Genomic DNA, 25,389 nt, shown 5'->3' with positions numbered 1-25,389 from the left:
TAATGGTCATTGCGGCACATATCGTTTATACTCAGTCTATTCCTTAATCAATAAGCTTTAATTTGGTGTATATATTTTTCCTTGATTAGGGGCTGACGGGTTGCAGCAGTCCATTCCATTATTCAAAATAAGCTATTTCTTATTGTTCACGCGTATTTCGATATTTAGGTCCTTCGTTACTCCTCTAATATGCGTTGCAGAACATATTGACTATATACCTTTTGTTTCTCTCTTAATAAGCTTTCGAATGAGTTATAAGGTATATCTATAATTAGGGGCTAAAGGGTCGCAACAGTCCATTCCATTATTCAAAATATCCATTTCATTATTCAAAATTGGCTATTTCTTAATTTTCACGCATATTTTGGCATTTAGGTCCTCTGTAACCCCTCTAATGGTCATTGCGGCACATACCGTTTATACTCAGTTTATTCCTTAATCAATAAGCTTTAATTTGGTGTATAAATTTTTCCTTGAATAGGGGCTGACGGGTTGCAGCAGTCCATTCCATTATTCAAAATAAGCTATTTCTTATTGTTCACGCGTATTTCGATATTTAGGTCCTTCGTTACTCCTCTAATATGCGTTGCAGAACATATTGACTATATACCTTTTGTTTCTCTCTTAATAAGCTTTTCAAATGAGGTATAAGGTATATCTATAATTAGGGGTTAAAGGGTCGCAGCAGCCCATTCCATTATTCAAAATATAAATTTCATTATTCAAAATTGGCTATTTCTTAATTTTCACGCATATTTTGGCATTTAGGTCCTCTGTAACCCCTCTAATGGTCATTGCGGCACATACCGTTTATACTCAGTTTATTCCTTAATCAATAAGCTTTAATTTGGTGTATAAATTTTTCCTTGAATAGGGGCTGACGGGTTGCAGCAGTCCATTCCATTATTCAAAATAAGCTATTTCTTATTGTTCACGCGTATTTCGATATTTAGGTCCTTCGTTACTCCTCTAATATGCGTTGCAGAACATATTGACTATATACCTTTTGTTTCTCTCTTAATAAGCTTTTCAAATGAGTTATAAGGTATATCTATAATTAGGGGTTAAAGGGTCGCAGCAGCCCATTCCATTATTCAAAATATACATTTCATTATTCAAAATTGGCTATTTCTTAATTTTCACGCATATTTTGGCATTTAGGTCCTCTGTAACCCCTCTAATGGTCATTGCGGCACATACCGTTTATACTCAGTTTATTCCTTAATCAATAAGCTTTAATTTGGTGTATAAATTTTTCCTTGATTAGGGGCTGACGGGTTGCAGCAGTTCATTCCATTATTCAAAATAAGCTATTTCTTATTGTTCACGCGTATTTCGATATTTAGGTCCTTCGTTACTCCTCTAATATGCGTTGCAGAACATATTGACTATATACCTTTTGTTTCTCTCTTAATAAGCTTTCGAATGAGGTATAAGGTATATCTATAATTAGGGGCTAAAGGGTCGCAGCAGTCCATTCTATTATTCAAAATATCCATTTCATTATTCAAAATTGTCTATTTCTTAATTTTCACGCGTATTTTGGCATTTAGGTCCTCCGTAACCCCTCTAATGGTCATTGCGGCACATATCGTTTATACTCAGTTTATTCCTTAATCAATAAGCTTTAATTTGGTGTATATATTTTTCCTTGATTAGGGGCTGACGGGTTGCAGCAGTCCATTCCATTATTCAAAATAAGCTATTTCTTATTGTTCACGCGTATTTCGATATTTAGGTCCTTCGTTACTCCTCTAATATGCGTTGCAGAACATATTGACTATATACCTTTTGTTTCTCTCTTAATAAGCTTTCGAATGAGTTATAAGGTATATCTATAATTAGGGGCTAAAGGGTCGCAACAGTCCATTCCATTATTCAAAATATCCATTTCATTATTCAAAATTGGCTATTTCTTAATTTTCACGAATATTTTGGCATTTAGGTCCTCTGTAACCCCTCTAATGGTCATTGCGGCACATACCGTTTATACTCAGTTTATTCCTTAATCAATAAGCTTTAATTTGGTGTATAAATTTTTCCTTGAATAGGGGCTGACGGGTTGCAGCAGTCCATTCCATTATTCAAAATAAGCTATTTCTTATTGTTCACGCGTATTTCGATATTTAGGTCCTTCGTTACTCCTCTAATATGCGTTGCAGAACATATTGACTATATACCTTTTGTTTCTCTCTTAATAAGCTTTTCAAATGAGGTATAAGGTATATCTATAATTAGGGGTTAAAGGGTCGCAGCAGCCCATTCCATTATTCAAAATATACATTTCATTATTCAAAATTGGCTATTTCTTAATTTTCACGCATATTTTGGCATTTAGGTCCTCTGTAACCCCTCTAATGGTCATTGCGGCACATACCGTTTATACTCAGTTTATTCCTTAATCAATAAGCTTTAATTTGGTGTATAAATTTTTCCTTGATTAGGGGCTGACGGGTTGCAGCAGTTCATTCCATTATTCAAAATAAGCTATTTCTTATTGTTCACGCGTATTTCGATATTTAGGTCCTTCGTTACTCCTCTAATATGCGTTGCAGAACATATTGACTATATATCTTTTGTTTCTCTCTTAATAAGCTTTCGAATGAGGTATAAGGTATATCTATAATTAGGGGCTAAAGGGTCGCAGCAGTCCATTCTATTATTCAAAATATCCATTTCATTATTCAAAATTGTCTATTTCTTAATTTTCACGCGTATTTTGGCATTTAGGTCCTCCGTAACCCCTCTAATGGTCATTGCGGCACATATCGTTTATACTCAGTTTATTCCTTAATCAATAAGCTTTAATTTGGTGTATATATTTTTCCTTGATTAGGGGCTGACGGGTTGCAGCAGTCCATTCCATTATTCAAAATAAGCTATTTCTTATTGTTCACGCGTATTTCGATATTTAGGTCCTTCGTTACTCCTCTAATATGCGTTGCAGAACATATTGACTATATACCTTTTGTTTCTCTCTTAATAAGCTTTCGAATGAGTTATAAGGTATATCTATAATTAGGGGCTAAAGGGTCGCAACAGTCCATTCCATTATTCAAAATATCCATTTCATTATTCAAAATTGGCTATTTCTTAATTTTCACGCATATTTTGGCATTTAGGTCCTCTGTAACCCCTCTAATGGTCATTGCGGCACATACCGTTTATACTCAGTTTATTCCTTAATCAATAAGCTTTAATTTGGTGTATAAATTTTTCCTTGAATAGGGGCTGACGGGTTGCAGCAGTCCATTCCATTATTCAAAATAAGCTATTTCTTATTGTTCACGCGTATTTCGATATTTAGGTCCTTCGTTACTCCTCTAATATGCGTTGCAGAACATATTGACTATATACCTTTTGTTTCTCTCTTAATAAGCTTTTCAAATGAGGTATAAGGTATATCTATAATTAGGGGTTAAAGGGTCGCAGCAGCCCATTCCATTATTCAAAATATACATTTCATTATTCAAAATTGGCTATTTCTTAATTTTCACGCATATTTTGGCATTTAGGTCCTCTGTAACCCCTCTAATGGTCATTGCGGCACATACCGTTTATACTCAGTTTATTCCTTAACCAATAAGCTTTAATTTGGTGTATAAATTTTTCCTTGATTAGGGGCTGACGGGTTGCAGCAGTTCATTCCATTATTCAAAATAAGCTATTTCTTATTGTTCACGCGTATTTCGATATTTAGGTCCTTCGTTACTCCTCTAATATGCGTTGCAGAACATATTGACTATATACCTTTTGTTTCTCTCTTAATAAGCTTTCGAATGAGGTATAAGGTATATCTATAATTAGGGGCTAAAGGGTCGCAGCAGTCCATTCTATTATTCAAAATATCCATTTCATTATTCAAAATTGTCTATTTCTTAATTTTCACGCGTATTTTGGCATTTAGGTCCTCCGTAACCCCTCTAATGGTCATTGCGGCACATATCGTTTATACTCAGTTTATTCCTTAATCAATAAGCTTTAATTTGGTGTATATATTTTTCCTTGATTAGGGGCTGACGGGTTGCAGCAGTCCATTCCATTATTCAAAATAAGCTATTTCTTATTGTTCACGCGTATTTCGATATTTAGGTCCTTCGTTACTCCTCTAATATGCGTTGCAGAACATATTGACTATATACCTTTTGTTTCTCTCTTAATAAGCTTTCGAATGAGTTATAAGGTATATCTATAATTAGGGGCTAAAGGGTCGCAACAGTCCATTCCATTATTCAAAATATCCATTTCATTATTCAAAATTGGCTATTTCTTAATTTTCACGCATATTTTGGCATTTAGGTCCTCTGTAACCCCTCTAATGGTCATTGCGGCACATACCGTTTATACTCAGTTTATTCCTTAATCAATAAGCTTTAATTTGGTGTATAAATTTTTCCTTGAATAGGGGCTGACGGGTTGCAGCAGTCCATTCCATTATTCAAAATAAGCTATTTCTTATTGTTCACGCGTATTTCGATATTTAGGTCCTTCGTTACTCCTCTAATATGCGTTGCAGAACATATTGACTATATACCTTTTGTTTCTCTCTTAATAAGCTTTTCAAATGAGGTATAAGGTATATCTATAATTAGGGGTTAAAGGGTCGCAGCAGCCCATTCCATTATTCAAAATATACATTTCATTATTCAAAATTGGCTATTTCTTAATTTTCACGCATATTTTGGCATTTAGGTCCTCTGTAACCCCTCTAATGGTCATTGCGGCACATACCGTTTATACTCAGTTTATTCCTTAATCAATAAGCTTTAATTTGGTGTATAAATTTTTCCTTGATTAGGGGCTGACGGGTTGCAGCAGTTCATTCCATTATTCAAAATAAGCTATTTCTTATTGTTCACGCGTATTTCGATATTTAGGTCCTTCGTTACTCCTCTAATATGCGTTGCAGAACATATTGACTATATACCTTTTGTTTCTCTCTTAATAAGCTTTCGAATGAGGTATAAGGTATATCTATAATTAGGGGCTAAAGGGTCGCAGCAGTCCATTCTATTATTCAAAATATCCATTTCATTATTCAAAATTGTCTATTTCTTAATTTTCACGCGTATTTTGGCATTTAGGTCCTCCGTAACCCCTCTAATGGTCATTGCGGCACATATCGTTTATACTCAGTTTATTCCTTAATCAATAAGCTTTAATTTGGTGTATATATTTTTCCTTGATTAGGGGCTGACGGGTTGCAGCAGTCCATTCCATTATTCAAAATAAGCTATTTCTTATTGTTCACGCGTATTTCGATATTTAGGTCCTTCGTTACTCCTCTAATATGCGTTGCAGAACATATTGACTATATACCTTTTGTTTCTCTCTTAATAAGCTTTCGAATGAGTTATAAGGTATATCTATAATTAGGGGCTAAAGGGTCGCAACAGTCCATTCCATTATTCAAAATATCCATTTCATTATTCAAAATTGGCTATTTCTTAATTTTCACGCATATTTTGGCATTTAGGTCCTCTGTAACCCCTCTAATGGTCATTGCGGCACATACCGTTTATACTCAGTTTATTCCTTAATCAATAAGCTTTAATTTGGTGTATAAATTTTTCCTTGAATAGGGGCTGACGGGTTGCAGCAGTCCATTCCATTATTCAAAATAAGCTATTTCTTATTGTTCACGCGTATTTCGATATTTAGGTCCTTCGTTACTCCTCTAATATGCGTTGCAGAACATATTGACTATATACCTTTTGTTTCTCTCTTAATAAGCTTTTCAAATGAGGTATAAGGTATATCTATAATTAGGGGTTAAAGGGTCGCAGCAGCCCATTCCATTATTCAAAATATACATTTCATTATTCAAAATTGGCTATTTCTTAATTTTCACGCATATTTTGGCATTTAGGTCCTCTGTAACCCCTCTAATGGTCATTGCGGCACATACCGTTTATACTCAGTTTATTCCTTAATCAATAAGCTTTAATTTGGTGTATAAATTTTTCCTTGATTAGGGGCTGACGGGTTGCAGCAGTTCATTCCATTATTCAAAATAAGCTATTTCTTATTGTTCACGCGTATTTCGATATTTAGGTCCTTCGTTACTCCTCTAATATGCGTTGCAGAACATATTGACTATATACCTTTTGTTTCTCTCTTAATAAGCTTTCGAATGAGGTATAAGGTATATCTATAATTAGGGGCTAAAGGGTCGCAGCAGTCCATTCTATTATTCAAAATATCCATTTCATTATTCAAAATTGTCTATTTCTTAATTTTCACGCGTATTTTGGCATTTAGGTCCTCCGTAACCCCTCTAATGGTCATTGCGGCACATATCGTTTATACTCAGTTTATTCCTTAATCAATAAGCTTTAATTTGGTGTATATATTTTTCCTTGATTAGGGGCTGACGGGTTGCAGCAGTCCATTCCATTATTCAAAATAAGCTATTTCTTATTGTTCACGCGTATTTCGATATTTAGGTCCTTCGTTACTCCTCTAATATGCGTTGCAGAACATATTGACTATATACCTTTTGTTTCTCTCTTAATAAGCTTTCGAATGAGTTATAAGGTATATCTATAATTAGGGGCTAAAGGGTCGCAACAGTCCATTCCATTATTCAAAATATCCATTTCATTATTCAAAATTGGCTATTTCTTAATTTTCACGCATATTTTGGCATTTAGGTCCTCTGTAACCCCTCTAATGGTCATTGCGGCACATACCGTTTATACTCAGTTTATTCCTTAATCAATAAGCTTTAATTTGGTGTATAAATTTTTCCTTGAATAGGGGCTGACGGGTTGCAGCAGTCCATTCCATTATTCAAAATAAGCTATTTCTTATTGTTCACGCGTATTTCGATATTTAGGTCCTTCGTTACTCCTCTAATATGCGTTGCAGAACATATTGACTATATACCTTTTGTTTCTCTCTTAATAAGCTTTTCAAATGAGGTATAAGGTATATCTATAATTAGGGGTTAAAGGGTCGCAGCAGCCCATTCCATTATTCAAAATATACATTTCATTATTCAAAATTGGCTATTTCTTAATTTTCACGCATATTTTGGCATTTAGGTCCTCTGTAACCCCTCTAATGGTCATTGCGGCACATACCGTTTATACTCAGTTTATTCCTTAATCAATAAGCTTTAATTTGGTGTATAAATTTTTCCTTGATTAGGGGCTGACGGGTTGCAGCAGTTCATTCCATTATTCAAAATAAGCTATTTCTTATTGTTCACGCGTATTTCGATATTTAGGTCCTTCGTTACTCCTCTAATATGCGTTGCAGAACATATTGACTATATACCTTTTGTTTCTCTCTTAATAAGCTTTCGAATGAGGTATAAGGTATATCTATAATTAGGGGCTAAAGGGTCGCAGCAGTCCATTCTATTAATCAAAATATCCATTTCATTATTCAAAATTGTCTATTTCTTAATTTTCACGCGTATTTTGGCATTTAGGTCCTCCGTAACCCCTCTAATGGTCATTGCGGCACATATCGTTTATACTCAGTTTATTCCTTAATCAATAAGCTTTAATTTGGTGTATATATTTTTCCTTGATTAGGGGCTGACGGGTTGCAGCAGTCCATTCCATTATTCAAAATAAGCTATTTCTTATTGTTCACGCGTATTTCGATATTTAGGTCCTTCGTTACTCCTCTAATATGCGTTGCAGAACATATTGACTATATACCTTTTGTTTCTCTCTTAATAAGCTTTCGAATGAGTTATAAGGTATATCTATAATTAGGGGCTAAAGGGTCGCAACAGTCCATTCCATTATTCAAAATATCCATTTCATTATTCAAAATTGGCTATTTCTTAATTTTCACGCATATTTTGGCATTTAGGTCCTCTGTAGCCCCTCTAATGGTCATTGCGGCACATACCGTTTATACTCAGTTTATTCCTTAATCAATAAGCTTTAATTTGGTGTATAAATTTTTCCTTGAATAGGGGCTGACGGGTTGCAGCAGTCCATTCCATTATTCAAAATAAGCTATTTCTTATTGTTCACGCGTATTTCGATATTTAGGTCCTTCGTTACTCCTCTAATATGCGTTGCAGAACATATTGACTATATACCTTTTGTTTCTCTCTTAATAAGCTTTTAAAATGAGGTATAAGGTATATCTATAATTAGGGGTTAAAGGGTCGCAGCAGCCCATTCCATTATTCAAAATATACATTTCATTATTCAAAATTGGCTATTTCTTAATTTTCACGCATATTTTGGCATTTAGGTCCTCTGTAACCCCTCTAATGGTCATTGCGGCACATACCGTTTATACTCAGTTTATTCCTTAATCAATAAGCTTTAATTTGGTGTATAAATTTTTCCTTGATTAGGGGCTGACGGGTTGCAGCAGTTCATTCCATTATTCAAAATAAGCTATTTCTTATTGTTCACGCGTATTTCGATATTTAGGTCCTTCGTTACTCCTCTAATATGCGTTGCAGAACATATTGACTATATACCTTTTGTTTCTCTCTTAATAAGCTTTCGAATGAGGTATAAGGTATATCTATAATTAGGGGCTAAAGGGTCGCAGCAGTCCATTCTATTATTCAAAATATCCATTTCATTATTCAAAATTGTCTATTTCTTAATTTTCACGCGCATTTTGGCATTTAGGTCCTCCGTAACCCCTCTAATGGTCATTGCGGCACATATCGTTTATACTCAGTTTATTCCTTAATCAATAAGCTTTAATTTGGTGTATATATTTTTCCTTGATTAGGGGCTGACGGGTTGCAGCAGTCCATTCCATTATTCAAAATAAGCTATTTCTTATTGTTCACGCGTATTTCGATATTTAGGTCCTTCGTTACTCCTCTAATATGCGTTGCAGAACATATTGACTATATACCTTTTGTTTCTCTCTTAATAAGCTTTCGAATGAGTTATAAGGTATATCTATAATTAGGGGCTAAAGGGTCGCAACAGTCCATTCCATTATTCAAAATATCCATTTCATTATTCAAAATTGGCTATTTCTTAATTTTCACGCATATTTTGGCATTTAGGTCCTCTGTAACCCCTCTAATGGTCATTGCGGCACATACCGTTTATACTCAGTTTATTCCTTAATCAATAAGCTTTAATTTGGTGTATAAATTTTTCCTTGAATAGGGGCTGACGGGTTGCAGCAGTCCATTCCATTATTCAAAATAAGCTATTTCTTATTGTTCACGCGTATTTCGATATTTAGGTCCTTCGTTACTCCTCTAATATGCGTTGCAGAACATATTGACTATATACCTTTTGTTTCTCTCTTAATAAGCTTTTAAAATGAGGTATAAGGTATATCTATAATTAGGGGTTAAAGGGTCGCAGCAGCCCATTCCATTATTCAAAATATACATTTCATTATTCAAAATTGGCTATTTCTTAATTTTCACGCATATTTTGGCATTTAGGTCCTCTGTAACCCCTCTAATGGTCATTGCGGCACATACCGTTTATACTCAGTTTATTCCTTAATCAATAAGCTTTAATTTGGTGTATAAATTTTTCCTTGATTAGGGGCTGACGGGTTGCAGCAGTTCATTCCATTATTCAAAATAAGCTATTTCTTATTGTTCACGCGTATTTCGATATTTAGGTCCTTCGTTACTCCTCTAATATGCGTTGCAGAACATATTGACTATATACCTTTTGTTTCTCTCTTAATAAGCTTTCGAATGAGGTATAAGGTATATCTATAATTAGGGGCTAAAGGGTCGCAGCAGTCCATTCTATTATTCAAAATATCCATTTCATTATTCAAAATTGTCTATTTCTTAATTTTCACGCGTATTTTGGCATTTAGGTCCTCCGTAACCCCTCTAATGGTCATTGCGGCACATATCGTTTATACTCAGTTTATTCCTTAATCAATAAGCTTTAATTTGGTGTATATATTTTTCCTTGATTAGGGGCTGACGGGTTGCAGCAGTCCATTCCATTATTCAAAATAAGCTATTTCTTATTGTTCACGCGTATTTCGATATTTAGGTCCTTCGTTACTCCTCTAATATGCGTTGCAGAACATATTGACTATATACCTTTTGTTTCTCTCTTAATAAGCTTTCGAATGAGTTATAAGGTATATCTATAATTAGGGGCTAAAGGGTCGCAACAGTCCATTCCATTATTCAAAATATCCATTTCATTATTCAAAATTGGCTATTTCTTAATTTTCACGCATATTTTGGCATTTAGGTCCTCTGTAACCCCTCTAATGGTCATTGCGGCACATACCGTTTATACTCAGTTTATTCCTTAATCAATAAGCTTTAATTTGGTGTATAAATTTTTCCTTGAATAGGGGCTGACGGGTTGCAGCAGTCCATTCCATTATTCAAAATAAGCTATTTCTTATTGTTCACGCGTATTTCGATATTTAGGTCCTTCGTTACTCCTCTAATATGCGTTGCAGAACATATTGACTATATACCTTTTGTTTCTCTCTTAATAAGCTTTTCAAATGAGGTATAAGGTATATCTATAATTAGGGGTTAAAGGGTCGCAGCAGCCCATTCCATTATTCAAAATATACATTTCATTATTCAAAATTGGCTATTTCTTAATTTTCACGCATATTTTGGCATTTAGGTCCTCTGTAACCCCTCTAATGGTCATTGCGGCACATACCGTTTATACTCAGTTTATTCCTTAATCAATAAGCTTTAATTTGGTGTATAAATTTTTCCTTGATTAGGGGCTGACGGGTTGCAGCAGTTCATTCCATTATTCAAAATAAGCTATTTCTTATTGTTCACGCGTATTTCGATATTTAGGTCCTTCGTTACTCCTCTAATATGCGTTGCAGAACATATTGACTATATACCTTTTGTTTCTCTCTTAATAAGCTTTCGAATGAGGTATAAGGTATATCTATAATTAGGGGCTAAAGGGTCGCAGCAGTCCATTCTATTAATCAAAATATCCATTTCATTATTCAAAATTGTCTATTTCTTAATTTTCACGCGTATTTTGGCATTTAGGTCCTCCGTAACCCCTCTAATGGTCATTGCGGCACATATCGTTTATACTCAGTTTATTCCTTAATCAATAAGCTTTAATTTGGTGTATATATTTTTCCTTGATTAGGGGCTGACGGGTTGCAGCAGTCCATTCCATTATTCAAAATAAGCTATTTCTTATTGTTCACGCGTATTTCGATATTTAGGTCCTTCGTTACTCCTCTAATATGCGTTGCAGAACATATTGACTATATACCTTTTGTTTCTCTCTTAATAAGCTTTCGAATGAGTTATAAGGTATATCTATAATTAGGGGCTAAAGGGTCGCAACAATCCATTCCATTATTCAAAATATCCATTTCATTATTCAAAATTGGCTATTTCTTAATTTTCACGCATATTTTGGCATTTAGGTCCTCTGTAGCCCCTCTAATGGTCATTGCGGCACATACCGTTTATACTCAGTTTATTCCTTAATCAATAAGCTTTAATTTGGTGTATAAATTTTTCCTTGAATAGGGGCTGACGGGTTGCAGCAGTCCATTCCATTATTCAAAATAAGCTATTTCTTATTGTTCACGCGTATTTCGATATTTAGGTCCTTCGTTACTCCTCTAATATGCGTTGCAGAACATATTGACTATATACCTTTTGTTTCTCTCTTAATAAGCTTTTAAAATGAGGTATAAGGTATATCTATAATTAGGGGTTAAAGGGTTGCAGCAGCCCATTCCATTATTCAAAATATACATTTCATTATTCAAAATTGGCTATTTCTTAATTTTCACGCATATTTTGGCATTTAGGTCCTCTGTAACCCCTCTAATGGTCATTGCGGCACATACCGTTTATACTCAGTTTATTCCTTAATCAATAAGCTTTAATTTGGTGTATAAATTTTTCCTTGATTAGGGGCTGACGGGTTGCAGCAGTTCATTCCATTATTCAAAATAAGCTATTTCTTATTGTTCACGCGTATTTCGATATTTAGGTCCTTCGTTACTCCTCTAATATGCGTTGCAGAACATATTGACTATATACCTTTTGTTTCTCTCTTAATAAGCTTTCGAATGAGGTATAAGGTATATCTATAATTAGGGGCTAAAGGGTCGCAGCAGTCCATTCTATTATTCAAAATATCCATTTCATTATTCAAAATTGTCTATTTCTTAATTTTCACGCGTATTTTGGCATTTAGGTCCTCCGTAACCCCTCTAATGGTCATTGCGGCACATATCGTTTATACTCAGTTTATTCCTTAATCAATAAGCTTTAATTTGGTGTATATATTTTTCCTTGATTAGGGGCTGACGGGTTGCAGCAGTCCATTCCATTATTCAAAATAAGCTATTTCTTATTGTTCACGCGTATTTCGATATTTAGGTCCTTCGTTACTCCTCTAATATGCGTTGCAGAACATATTGACTATATACCTTTTGTTTCTCTCTTAATAAGCTTTCGAATGAGTTATAAGGTATATCTATAATTAGGGGCTAAAGGGTCGCAACAGTCCATTCCATTATTCAAAATATCCATTTCATTATTCAAAATTGGCTATTTCTTAATTTTCACGCATATTTTGGCATTTAGGTCCTCTGTAACCCCTCTAATGGTCATTGCGGCACATACCGTTTATACTCAGTTTATTCCTTAATCAATAAGCTTTAATTTGGTGTATAAATTTTTCCTTGAATAGGGGCTGACGGGTTGCAGCAGTCCATTCCATTATTCAAAATAAGCTATTTCTTATTGTTCACGCGTATTTCGATATTTAGGTCCTTCGTTACTCCTCTAATATGCGTTGCAGAACATATTGACTATATACCTTTTGTTTCTCTCTTAATAAGCTTTTAAAATGAGGTATAAGGTATATCTATAATTAGGGGTTAAAGGGTCGCAGCAGCCCATTCCATTATTCAAAATATACATTTCATTATTCAAAATTGGCTATTTCTTAATTTTCACGCATATTTTGGCATTTAGGTCCTCTGTAACCCCTCTAATGGTCATTGCGGCACATACCGTTTATACTCAGTTTATTCCTTAATCAATAAGCTTTAATTTGGTGTATAAATTTTTCCTTGATTAGGGGCTGACGGGTTGCAGCAGTTCATTCCATTATTCAAAATAAGCTATTTCTTATTGTTCACGCATATTTCGATATTTAGGTCCTTCGTTACTCCTCTAATATGCGTTGCAGAACATATTGACTATATACCTTTTGTTTCTCTCTTAATAAGCTTTCGAATGAGGTATAAGGTATATCTATAATTAGGGGCTAAAGGGTCGCAGCAGTCCATTCTATTATTCAAAATATCCATTTCATTATTCAAAATTGTCTATTTCTTAATTTTCACGCGTATTTTGGCATTTAGGTCCTCCGTAACCCCTCTAATGGTCATTGCTGAACAATCGACTTGTTATATCTATAATTAGAGGATGAAGAATAGCAAAGGTCCAGTGAAAATAAAAAAAGGACCACGTAGAGTATTTTAATTTATAAAGATATGTTTTGGTATTCAGGTCGTCCATACATTGAACCATGGAATTTCTGTTAAAAATAGTTAGGAAAACCCACTAGTTTATCCTCCGAAACTAGGAACCAGATAAATAAATCAGATTAGAATTTAAAGAGTGTTTTTATTTATTTTTTCTGATATCAATTTGAATATTTGTTAGATAAAACCAAAGAGACTAATTTAGAAATACGGGATATAGCTATAGTGTCACAGTCAATTTTTTTATTTTTTTATTTCACTATTCACCGCTTCAACTTGAATAATGAAACATAAACTATTTCATTATTCATTATTCATCACTTAACATCGAATAGTGAATAGTGAACTATTTCATTATTCATTATTGAATTTTGAATAATGAAAAATGAATAATGGACGTACTTCAGCGCGGTAAATCTAAGATGCAAAATCCCGCATATATAGGCTGGTTCATAAAAGTGTTTGTACGTTTATTTTCCACTGCAACTAAATCTTCATTGAATATTTTACACGAACTGAAAGACGATTTGGCAGTATATTTGAACATTTTTTTCTGTATGACAAAGTTTAATATCTACATGTTTTCTCGTATTAATTAACGATCTCCCGAAAATGCTGTTGTTTAAAAGTTTGTATAATGATTTCTCAAATTCGTTCTTAGCAATCTTTCGTTTTGCAGTGTTGAACTCTATATATTCTTTAAGCCAACATCGTTGATGGAATTTTATTACTCGGTGTATTTTTTTCAACTTCATTCCAAGACGTAAGTACAATTGTAAATCACATATCTTTCTTTATCAAGATTCAAGATTTCAACATTTTATTTCAACAACCCAGGCACACAAATGTGCAACAAAAACAAACACAAAACATAAAATTCCACGATATACAAAAAGCAATATAATGTACAATGAACAGTGTAAATACAAAAAACATGGGGTATAGTGAGGATAAAGGAGACCCGGTTTAAAACGGTGGACTATTTTTTTTTAATAAACAGAGACAAGTTTGTAAGTAACTCTGTATGACATAGTATAAGCATACAACACATTTTAGCTTCACGGGGATTATTCAAATAATATTGTGGAATAAATCTTTTTTGGAGATCCATTATCGTGTCATTTTGACAAATAAAAAGATAGTGGAACTCGTCTCCAACTAAATCATCTGTGCATTTTTTCACATATACGGTTATTTTTGGGAATATTTCTCCAACGGCCAGTTTCAATAGCAAATTTGAGATTCGATGATCTTAATTTGGTGATATGTGTTCATTGATACGAGTTAAGTCGTAATAAATGTGGTTCTATAATAAAATATGTTTTGAATGACAAATAGAAACGACCTCTAGAAGTGTTTGTCAAATCTGCATTCCACTTCTGAATAAACTGATCACGTAGTATCTGTTTTACATATAACTTTAACCAATTAGTGCTTGCATGTAACTGGTCTGAGAAAATAAAACTGAGCCCAATTTCGTGTATCGTCCGAAAACAATCTAAATAATATAGAGGCAAATTTTGACGATAGTTTGTTGGAGGATAAAAGACTATTCCAATATGTTAATATTCTACATTTTATATTAATTGTCAAAGGAAAACGACCCAATTCTCCATAAACTAAATAATTTGGTGTGGTGGTTCGTACTTTAAGTATTCTCTTTAAAAATTGTAAGTGCACGTTTTAAATATTATCATTTTTCTCAAAACCAATAACTTCACAAGGATAAAGCAAAATAGGTGAGACAAGCATGTCAAATATCTTCAATGGTAAATCTATAGGAATACTTGTGTTTCTTATCTTGTAATATACAGAATATAATGCCTTCTGTGCTTGCTCTACTAACGTTTTCTTTGCATTAACGAAACTACTTTTCAAATTGAACAAAATCCCTAAATAATTATATGATTCACAAACATTTATGTCATTGCCGTTCAACATGAATTTAACATTCTGTGTATCTTTTTTCTTAGAAAAAATAACCACCTTTGTTTTGTCTATATTACTTGTAACTTCTAGATTTTCCAATCTTCAGAAAAAATGTCTAACATTCTTTGCTTACCTTCAGCAGTTTCAGATATTAAGACGGTGTCGTCAGCATATAATAACATAAACATTATCAAGAATGTATCTAAAACATCATTTGTAATATCATCAATCATATCAAGCGATTCAATACCGTTATTTTCAAAATATTCTTCAATGCCATTTATAAACAATAAAAAAAGAAAAGGTGACAGGTTTTCACCTTGTCTATCACCTTTGTTACAAGCAAAAATTCAGACTTTACACCGTTCTTTGTCACACAAGACTTTACATTTTGATTAAGATTTAAAATAATGTTAAAACATTTCCCATTTATTTTATTATTCAATAATTATTTCCATAACCCCACTCGCCAAACAGTATCGAACGCTCTATTGAAATCCACAAAGGTACAAAAACAATTTTCTTCTTTGAATGATATAAACTAACAAGTGTATCATAGTATAAAAATATTATCAATAGTCGAGTGTGATTTTCTGAAGCCAGCCTGTGCCTTGGAAAATTAAAAATCAGTTTCCTCTGCAAATAGTGTCAGTCTTTTATTCAAAATGCATGTGCAAACTTTTCCTAAACAACTCATTAGTGTAATTGCTCTATAATTCTTTGGTTCATTTGCATTCCCTTCGTTTTTAAAAACAGGATTCATAATACCAACAGACCAAATTTCAGGGACAATACCTCTGTCAAAAATAAAATTAAACAATTTTACATACAATGCATGGTATCATAATATGCTTAGTATATCTTGTATATTCATTTTTCAAATTGTCTATACCACTATCCTTTTCATTATGCAAATTCAAAATAACATTTTCTATTTCAGTTTGAGATATAGGAGCATTTAATGTTTCGTTATTATCCTAAAGATTTACACCATCTATAGTTACATCGGTTTCGATAACTTCGTCCTCCACTTCATTCATCTCCTAGAAATATTTATACAACTCCGCTATCGATGCCTTAATAGATTGACCACTTGTTTTGGTACAACGATTCAAAATATTCCAAAATTTCTTCAGGTCTGATTTTGATGATGTTCTTAAATTGCTCGTAATTTTATCTTGATATTGTTTGAAACTATTATCCATAGCAGATTTATAGTTGCGACTAGCAAGTGATAGACAAGTTCCATTAGCTTCATTTTTGAAACAGTTATAGCTCTTTCGTGCTCTATGAAAACGACGTCTTTTCTCTTCGCATGTTTTATAGAACCACGGTCTATTGACTATCCAATTCTCCAATCGTAAAATTCAGTTCAGAAAATATGTCATCCTCAAGGAAATTATTAACAAACTCATCGCAATTTTCTGCATTCCATCCTCTCGCGCGATTATTGTTATTTTTCGCAAGTAAATTGACTTCATCAATAGATTTAGACGCCTCCCGGCAGTTCAGCGTTAAGTGTAGCTGTCTATGAACGTCAGAGAATATTGGGGAATACTCCTTTATCTCAAACTCTGACACACAAGATATTAAATTAGAGGAACATAAACAATAATCAATAGTGGTTAAATCTCTACAAGTACGCTCGCCAAGTAATCGATCTTTACCAGCTCTTCGGTTAATTATATAAACATTGTTTTTATTCTGCAAAAAAATTTGTGACCATATGCATTTTGTTTATTTGTACATGTCCTTTTCCTATTCAATGGTAGTTTTAACCTAAGTAAATTTTCATAGTCATACATATACTTTATTAAGTCAGGATCATCATATGAATAAAAAAAAAATCAAGTATTGACTCATCAGGCTGCACAAAATCTTGCACAGTACCTGTTTTGACATTGAAATCACCAAGAAGGCAAATACACTTATCAAATAAATTAGGAACCAGTTTTTCACATTTCGGAATAGGTTTTTTTCCCTGTTAATTTTTCTAACAAACTAAATCAATAGGGTGATAGATCATCTGCAGTAACTCCCATTTTTAAGGTGCCAAAGGAAAGTCGCTATGAGAATCGTGAAGACTTTCCGTGTATTCCAAATCCACTTCTAACGTGTAACCATCGTGAACGTGCGTAGATAGAGACTCGATGTTTAAGTTTGCAATTTCTTGTTCACTTAACCAGTGAGAGTTTGCATACGGCAGGGTTCACTCATAGCCCGCCCATATAAATTGTTAGCATCCAGATAAGAAATATATGATGTTTTGCGGGACGGGTCATAACTTTCTTGTAAATATGGGGTGTTCGCCTCTGTGTACCTATGAAAAATGCCAGACACACCAACTCTTACTCCCTTTTCTAGAAAAAGTTACATGTCGACATCATGTATTAAATCCAATACTATTCCGGCTTTCTAAGGCATAGCGAACCAACTGAATCCCGGAGATGTTAAATAATGAAACGGGTCAAGCTCATAGTCTTGTAAGCATGTTGTTCTAAATCTCTCAAAAACGTCTGTTAATAAAGTAACATCTGTTTTTAAATAAACATCGAAATATTCTCCTAAGTTTTTAATATTTAGTTTTTCCCATACGTCTTTTGCGAAATTATAGTCTTCATCTGATATGTTTTTTTGAGTCAATTGAAAAAAAAACTTTTTGTGTGGTAGCAGTGTGTTTTCTAATTTATCCTCCGTATCTACATAATAGTACGGGAACACGCCCTTTCCTAAAAACAAAGAAAAAATATCGGGGTTTGAAAAACTTTTCGATAAATACTTAAAATATTTTCCCCTTCACTAGCTTAATTTTTGGTTAATGTTTCTAATGAGCTGTTGAGAAATGTAATGAATCTATAAACCGTAAATTCTCCATTCCAAACTAAAAGACAAATTGAAAGAGTTGGTATTACTTTGTTTCATTAAAAAGAATGGCGAACGTAGATACAAGTATCTTGTCTTGGGGAGGGATAAATCCTACTTTGTAAAGAATCACTCTGATTCAAACAAAAAATTCTCTGAAACTGACATTATCAAGATGCTTGATTTCTTGATTGACAACATATTTGTTACGTTTGGAGGACGTGTTTTTCAACAGACTGTCGGAATTCCAATGGGAACCAATTGTGCCCCTCTTCTTGCCGACTTGTTTCTTTATTATTACGAGGCTAACTTCATACAGGAACTTCTTAGGAAGAAAGATAGGAAGTTGGCAATATCCTTTAACTCTACGTTCCGCTATAAAGATGATGTTCTCTCACTAAATAATACAAAATTTAGTGACTATATTGAACGAATCTATCCCATCGAACTAGAGATAAAGGATTCTACAGATACAGTTAAGTCTGCCTCATATCTTGACTTACATCTAGAAATTGACAATGAGGGTCGGCTGAAAACAAAACTTTACGATAAAAGAGATGATTTCAGCTTCCCAATTGTGAACTTTCCATTTCTATGTAGCAACATTCCAGCAGCGCCTGCATACGGAGTATATATCTCCCAATTGATACGACATTCCCGGGCTTGTGTTTCCTATCATGATTGCCTTGATAGAGGATTGCTGCTCACAAGGAAGCTATTAAACCAAGAGTTTCAAATGGTGAAGTTGAAGTCATCCCTTCGTAAATTTTACGGACTCCATCACGAGTTGGTTGACCGTTATGGAATAACCGTTTCACAGATGATATCGGATATGTTCCTTATGTCGTAACTACAATACCCTCCCTTTTCACGAATGTGACTTACCGAATTAGACTATTTACCTGATTTGTAATAACATAAGCAACACGACGGGTGCCACATGTGGAGCAGGATCTGCTTACCCTTCCGGAGCACCTGTGATCACTCCCAGTTTTTGGTGGGGTTCGTGTTGCTTAGTCTTTGGTTTTCTATGTTGTGTCATCTGTACTATTATTTGTCTGTTTGTCTTTTTATTTTTGGCCATGGCGTTGTAAATTTGTTTTCGATCTATGAGTTTAACTGTCCCTCTGGTATCTTTCGCCCCTCTTGGATAAGGAAAAGGAAAGATATTTTTCCGAGTTTTGAGGAATAACTTTTATATCAAGGTCTTTGAATTTACCTATTTAACTCATTATCAAGGAAGCATCGAAACCTTTCAAATTATGAAAAACAATGGGAATAAAATTCGGTATCTTTATCTGTAAATTGCAGTTATTACAACTTATGTCTCTAAATTTATGTTTTTTTTTATTAAAAGGTTTTTGACAAACGTAACATCTTTTAGCTTCTTCGTATTCTAACTTAACAAAATTATTGACAACCATTGGCTCGATTGGTTCGAACATGAAATCTTCACAATGAAAGAAAAGGAAAAACAGGAAAATATCAGAATGGAAATTGACTCTTCAATGGAGGAACAATACATTATTTATATATCAGAATATAAAAATAAAATTTGTAATTTGAAATGTTGGTTTATTTCTGCTGTAAATTATATCACGAATGTGTGTAAAAGGTATACGATGTTCTTCCTAATGGTTATGCACAGGTATGAATACTAATGAGAGAGCAAATGACGAAGATGTTAGAAACTATTATTTAAAGTAAACTTGTGAGGTTGTCAGTTAGAGTACTAATAGAGTACGGTCTTCATAGTGGAACTTTAGCTCACACCGCATGATAAACTATTTAAGGGAAGACAAGGTGTTATGATCACCAATGAGACGATTCATGTTATTTATTATTTGTGTATATTTATGGGGTTTTAAGTGTACATTTAAAGTACGGTATTCAAAGCGGAACCTTGACCCACACCGTATGATAAGCTATATGCTTCTGATATAGAATATTAATCAATTGTAGGTTGATTAACGTCCAATACAAATAGTTCACACACGATTAGGACGAATCTTATATAGAACACGAACACACACACATATATCAAAGAATGTTTTTCTCCTAAAATAATAATGAATCAATGGTTGGTTAATGTCCAGTGGTGAATATTTCACGCATTTTTAGGATGAATCTAATATAGAACACACACAAATACATAAAATAATGGTTTTTCTCAAATGTACATTGGTTTTTCTTCAATAGTGGAAGGTGAATGACGGATGTAAAAAAAAATATAATCATGGATGATCAAGTGGACAAACTTTAGAGTAAATTTTATTACAATTTAAAAAAAACTTGTTCATTTTCCTCGGCGCAAAAACTGTATCAAATAGTGAATGCAAACCGTGAGAGAAAAATATTATTGAAAAACATAAGGAGGTGGTTAAATTCACAGAATAATTATTCTCTTCTTAAGACTCCTCGTCGATCTATTAAAAGGATACATGTGTACACTTCTGCCATTGGTGATCTGTACGTAGCAGATTTAATGGAATGTGGAAACAGATCATTGGAAAACAGTGGTTACCGTTTTATATTGGTTGTCTTGGATCTTTTCAGTAAATACTTATGGATGGTATTATTGAAAACTAAAACCCGAGAAGAGGTTTCTAACGCATTAAAAACAATACTTCATTACGCGAAACTCCGCACAGACAAAAACAAATGCTTTTTGAGTAAAAAATCTCAACAACTCTTTAAAGAATAGGGGATTACACACTTTATAACACAAAATCGACCGGCCAGTATGTAGTGGTTTCGAATTCTTTCTTGTCAACATTTTGCCTGACTAAATAAGTTTTTTAAAAATAAAAGGACTAAGTATAAAGATCAGGAGAACTGGTATGTTATGATCGCCAATGAAACAGCTATCCACAAGGACTGACATATAAAGATAAGGAGAACTGTAGTGGTATTATCGTCAAAGAGACAACTATCAATAAACACAAAAGGATAAAGATAAGGAGAACTGATGTGGTATAATCGTCAATGAGACAACTATCAATAAACACAAAAGGATAAAGATAAGGAGAACTGGTGTGGTATAATCGTCAATGAGCCAGCTATCCATAAGGACTGACAGTTAAAGATCAGGAGAACTGGTGCGGTATAATCCTCAACGAGACAACTATCCATAAGGACTGACGGATTAAGATAAGGAGAACTGGTGTGGTATAATCGTCAATGAGACAGCTATCCATAAGGACTGACGAATAAAGATAAGGAGAACTGGTGTGGTATGATTGCCAATGAGACAATTATCAACAAGGACTGAATGATAAAAATAAGGAAAACTGGTGTGGTATGATCGCCAATGAGACAACTATCCATCAGGACTGACGGATAAAGATAAGGAGAAATGGTGTGGTATGATCGCCTACGAGACAAGTATCCATAAGGACTAAAGTATAAAGATAAGGTATTATAGCCAATGAGACAACTATCAATAAGGACCAAAAACATAAAGATAAGAAGAACTGATTTGGTACGATTGTCAATTAGACAACTATCCATTTAGACAAACGAATAAAGATAAGAAGAACTAACGTTGTATGATCATCAATGAGGCAACTATTCAGAAAGACGATATATAAAGATACGAGTAACAAATGGGACATAATCCCCAACAATATTTATCAAGACCAAATAGCAAAGATAAGGAAGACTGTTGTGGTAGTATCGCCAATGAGACAACTATCCATAAGGACAGAAGGATAAAGATAAATACACCTGGTGTGGTATGATCGTCAATGAGACAACTATCCATAAGGACTGAATGATACAAATAAAGATAACAAATATGATGTCATCGTCAATGAGACAACAATTCATAAAAACTAAAGTATCAAATTAAGGAGAACTGGTGTGGTATGATCGCCTACGGGACAACTATCCACAAGAACTGACGGATAAAGATAAGGAGAACTCGTGTGGTATGATCGCCAATGAGACAACTAACCATAAGGACTGACGGATAAAGATAAGGAGAACTGGTGTGGTATGATCGCCAATGAGACAACTATCCATAAGGACAGAAGGATAAAGATAAATATAACTGGTGTTGTATGATCGTCAATGAGACAACTATCTATAAGGACTGAGTGATACAAATAAAGATAACTAATATGATGTCATCGTCAATGAGACAACAATCAATAAAAATTAAAGAATCAAATTAAGGAGAACTGGTGTGGTATGATCGCCTACGAGACAACTATCCATCAAGACTAAAGTATTAGATTTAGGAAAATTGATGTTGTATTATCGCCAATGAGACAACTATCCATAAGGACTGACGGATAAAGATAAATATAACTGGTGTGGTATGATCGTCAATGAGACAACTATCCATAAGGATTGACGGATAAAGATAAGGAGAACTCGTGTGGTATGATCGCCTACGAGACAACTATCCATCAAGACTAAAGTATTAAATTTAGGAAAATTAATTTGGTATTATCGCCAATGAGACAATTATCCATAAGGACAGAAGGATAAAGATCAAGATAACTGGTGTGATATAATCGCAAATAAGACAACTATTCATAAGGACTGACGGATAACGATATGGAGAACTGATGTGGTATGATAGCCTACTAGACAACTATCCATAAGGACTGACGGATAAAGATAAGGCGAACTCGTCTGGTAGGATCGACAATGAGACAAACATCCATCAGGACTGAATGATAACTAATATGGTGTTATCGTCAACGAGACAACAATTTATAAAAACTAAAAGGATTGAGATAGCTATCAACAAGGACTGACGGTTAAAGATAAGGACAACTGATGTGGTATTATTGTCATTGAGACAACTAATTAAAAGGACTGGCAGATAAAGATAAAGAGAACTGGTGTGGTATGATCGCCTACGAGACAACTATCCTTAAGGAATGCAGAATAAAGATAAGGTATGATAGCTATTGACACAACTATCAATAAAGACAAAAGAATAAAGATAAGAAGAACTGATTTGGTATGATTGTCAATGAGACAACTACCCATTTAGACAAACGAATAAATATAAGGAGAATTAACGGTGTATGATCACCAATGAGGCAACTATTCAGAAAGACGGAATATAAAGATACGAGTAACAAATGGGACATAATCCCCACCACTATTTATCAAGAACAAATAGCAAAGATAAGGATGACTGTGGTATGATCGCCTATGAAACAACTATCCATAAAGACTGACGGATAAAGATAAGGAGAACTCGTGTGGTATGATCGCCTACGAGACAACTATCCATAAGGCCAGAAGGATAAAGATAAAAATAAATGGTGTGGTATGATCGCTAATGAGACAACTATCCATAAGGACTGACGGATAAAGATAAGGAGAACTCGTGTGGTATGATCGCCTATGAAACAAGTATCCAGAGACGAAAGGTTAAAGATCAAGATAACTGGTGTGGTATGATCGCCTATGAAACAACTATCCAGAGACTAAAGGTTAAAGATAAAGATAAGGTATGATAGCTATTGACACAACTATGTGGTATGATCGCAAATTAGACAACTATCAATAAAGACTAAAGTATTGCATTAAGGGGAATTGATGTGGTATGGTCGCCAATGAGACAACTATCCATACGAAGGTATGATTGCCAATTAGACAACTCTCTATCCGCGTCACAATTTGTAAAAAAAAACCATTATAGATCAAAGTACGGTCTTCAAAACGGAGCCTTGGCTCATACCAATCAGCAAACATAAAGAGCGCTAAAAAATGATTAATGTTAAACGTATCAAACAGGAAAACCAACGGTCTAATCTATATAAAAAAAAAAAAACGAGAAACGACAACCACTGAACATCAGGTTCCTGACTTAGGACAGGTGCAAACAAATGCAGAGGGTTTAAACGTTTTAATTGGCGCCAACCTTCACTTTACCCTGAAACAATAGTATAAAATCACAACATAGAAAGACACACTATAAAATATCAATTGAAATGGCGCAACTCAATTAAAAGACATATTAACAAAAACAAGACGTGAACATACACTGAACGAATAAATTTGACACAATGTAAAAAAAAATTAATAAAACAAGGGGGTTAGATGTAAAACAATACCAGAAAGACAACCTTAATCTTGGACAAAATGCCGCTACATAAAATAATGTACACAGGTAAATAAAAATATATTTGTTGTAAGGTATATATGGAGTGCGGAAATATTTTTCACAAAATATAGTACGAAAACAGAAGTGAAAATTTATCGTCATGCCAAACAACATCAAAGGTGGTATATATTAAAAATAGAGAGACGAGATATAACACTAGTAGGTAAACATTAAATAACAAAAATGCATTACAAATTGTATCAACAGGTCAAATTAACACGAAAGTACGATTTGAGAGTACTCGCAGTTACTGAATATAAAAAGATGTGGTAAAATTGCCAATGAGACAACTCCTCACAAGACAAATGACACAGAAATTAACAACTATAGGTCAGCGAACGTTATTCAACAATGAGCAAAGCCCATACCACATAGTCAGCTATAAAACGAGGCCCCGAAATGACAAATGTAAAACAATTCAAACGAGAAAACTAACGGCCTAATTAATGTACAAAAAATATGAACGAAACACAAATATGTTACACAGCAACAAACGACAACCTCCGAATTGCAGGCTCTTGGCTTGGGACAGGCACATACATACAGAATGTGGCGGGGTTAAACTTGTTAGCGGATCCCAACCCTCCTCTAAGCTGGGACAGTGGTGTAACAGTAGAACATGAGATCGAACTATAAAATCAGTTGAAAAAGGCTTAACTCATCAGATGGATACGAATAGAAATACATCTAACAAAAACACAGAGTGGATGTGGCCGGGTACTTGCACAGCCAAAACAACAACAACGAAAAGACACTAAGTACAGATCTGAGAGTACTCGCAGTTACTGACAGCTAGTGCAAAGCCAATAACAACTATTAAGAAAAATCATGCATCTAAGACTAAATTATCAATCAGTATACATCCAAAATCCAATGGATTTAGTGTAAAGACGTCATAGACAGTCAGATAAAAACACGACCTTGTGCAATGCCAAGATATAGGTATCGACAGAATTTAGATCCATGAAAGTGATAATATATATAACAATAATATTTAGTTTGCTTTTAATTAACACAATCAA

Source organism: Mytilus californianus, unplaced genomic scaffold, assembly GCF_021869535.1.
Source record: "Mytilus californianus isolate M0D057914Y unplaced genomic scaffold, xbMytCali1.0.p SCAF_67, whole genome shotgun sequence".
NCBI classification, from domain to species: domain Eukaryota; kingdom Metazoa; phylum Mollusca; class Bivalvia; order Mytilida; family Mytilidae; genus Mytilus; species Mytilus californianus.
This window is presented reverse-complemented; position numbering follows the sequence as displayed.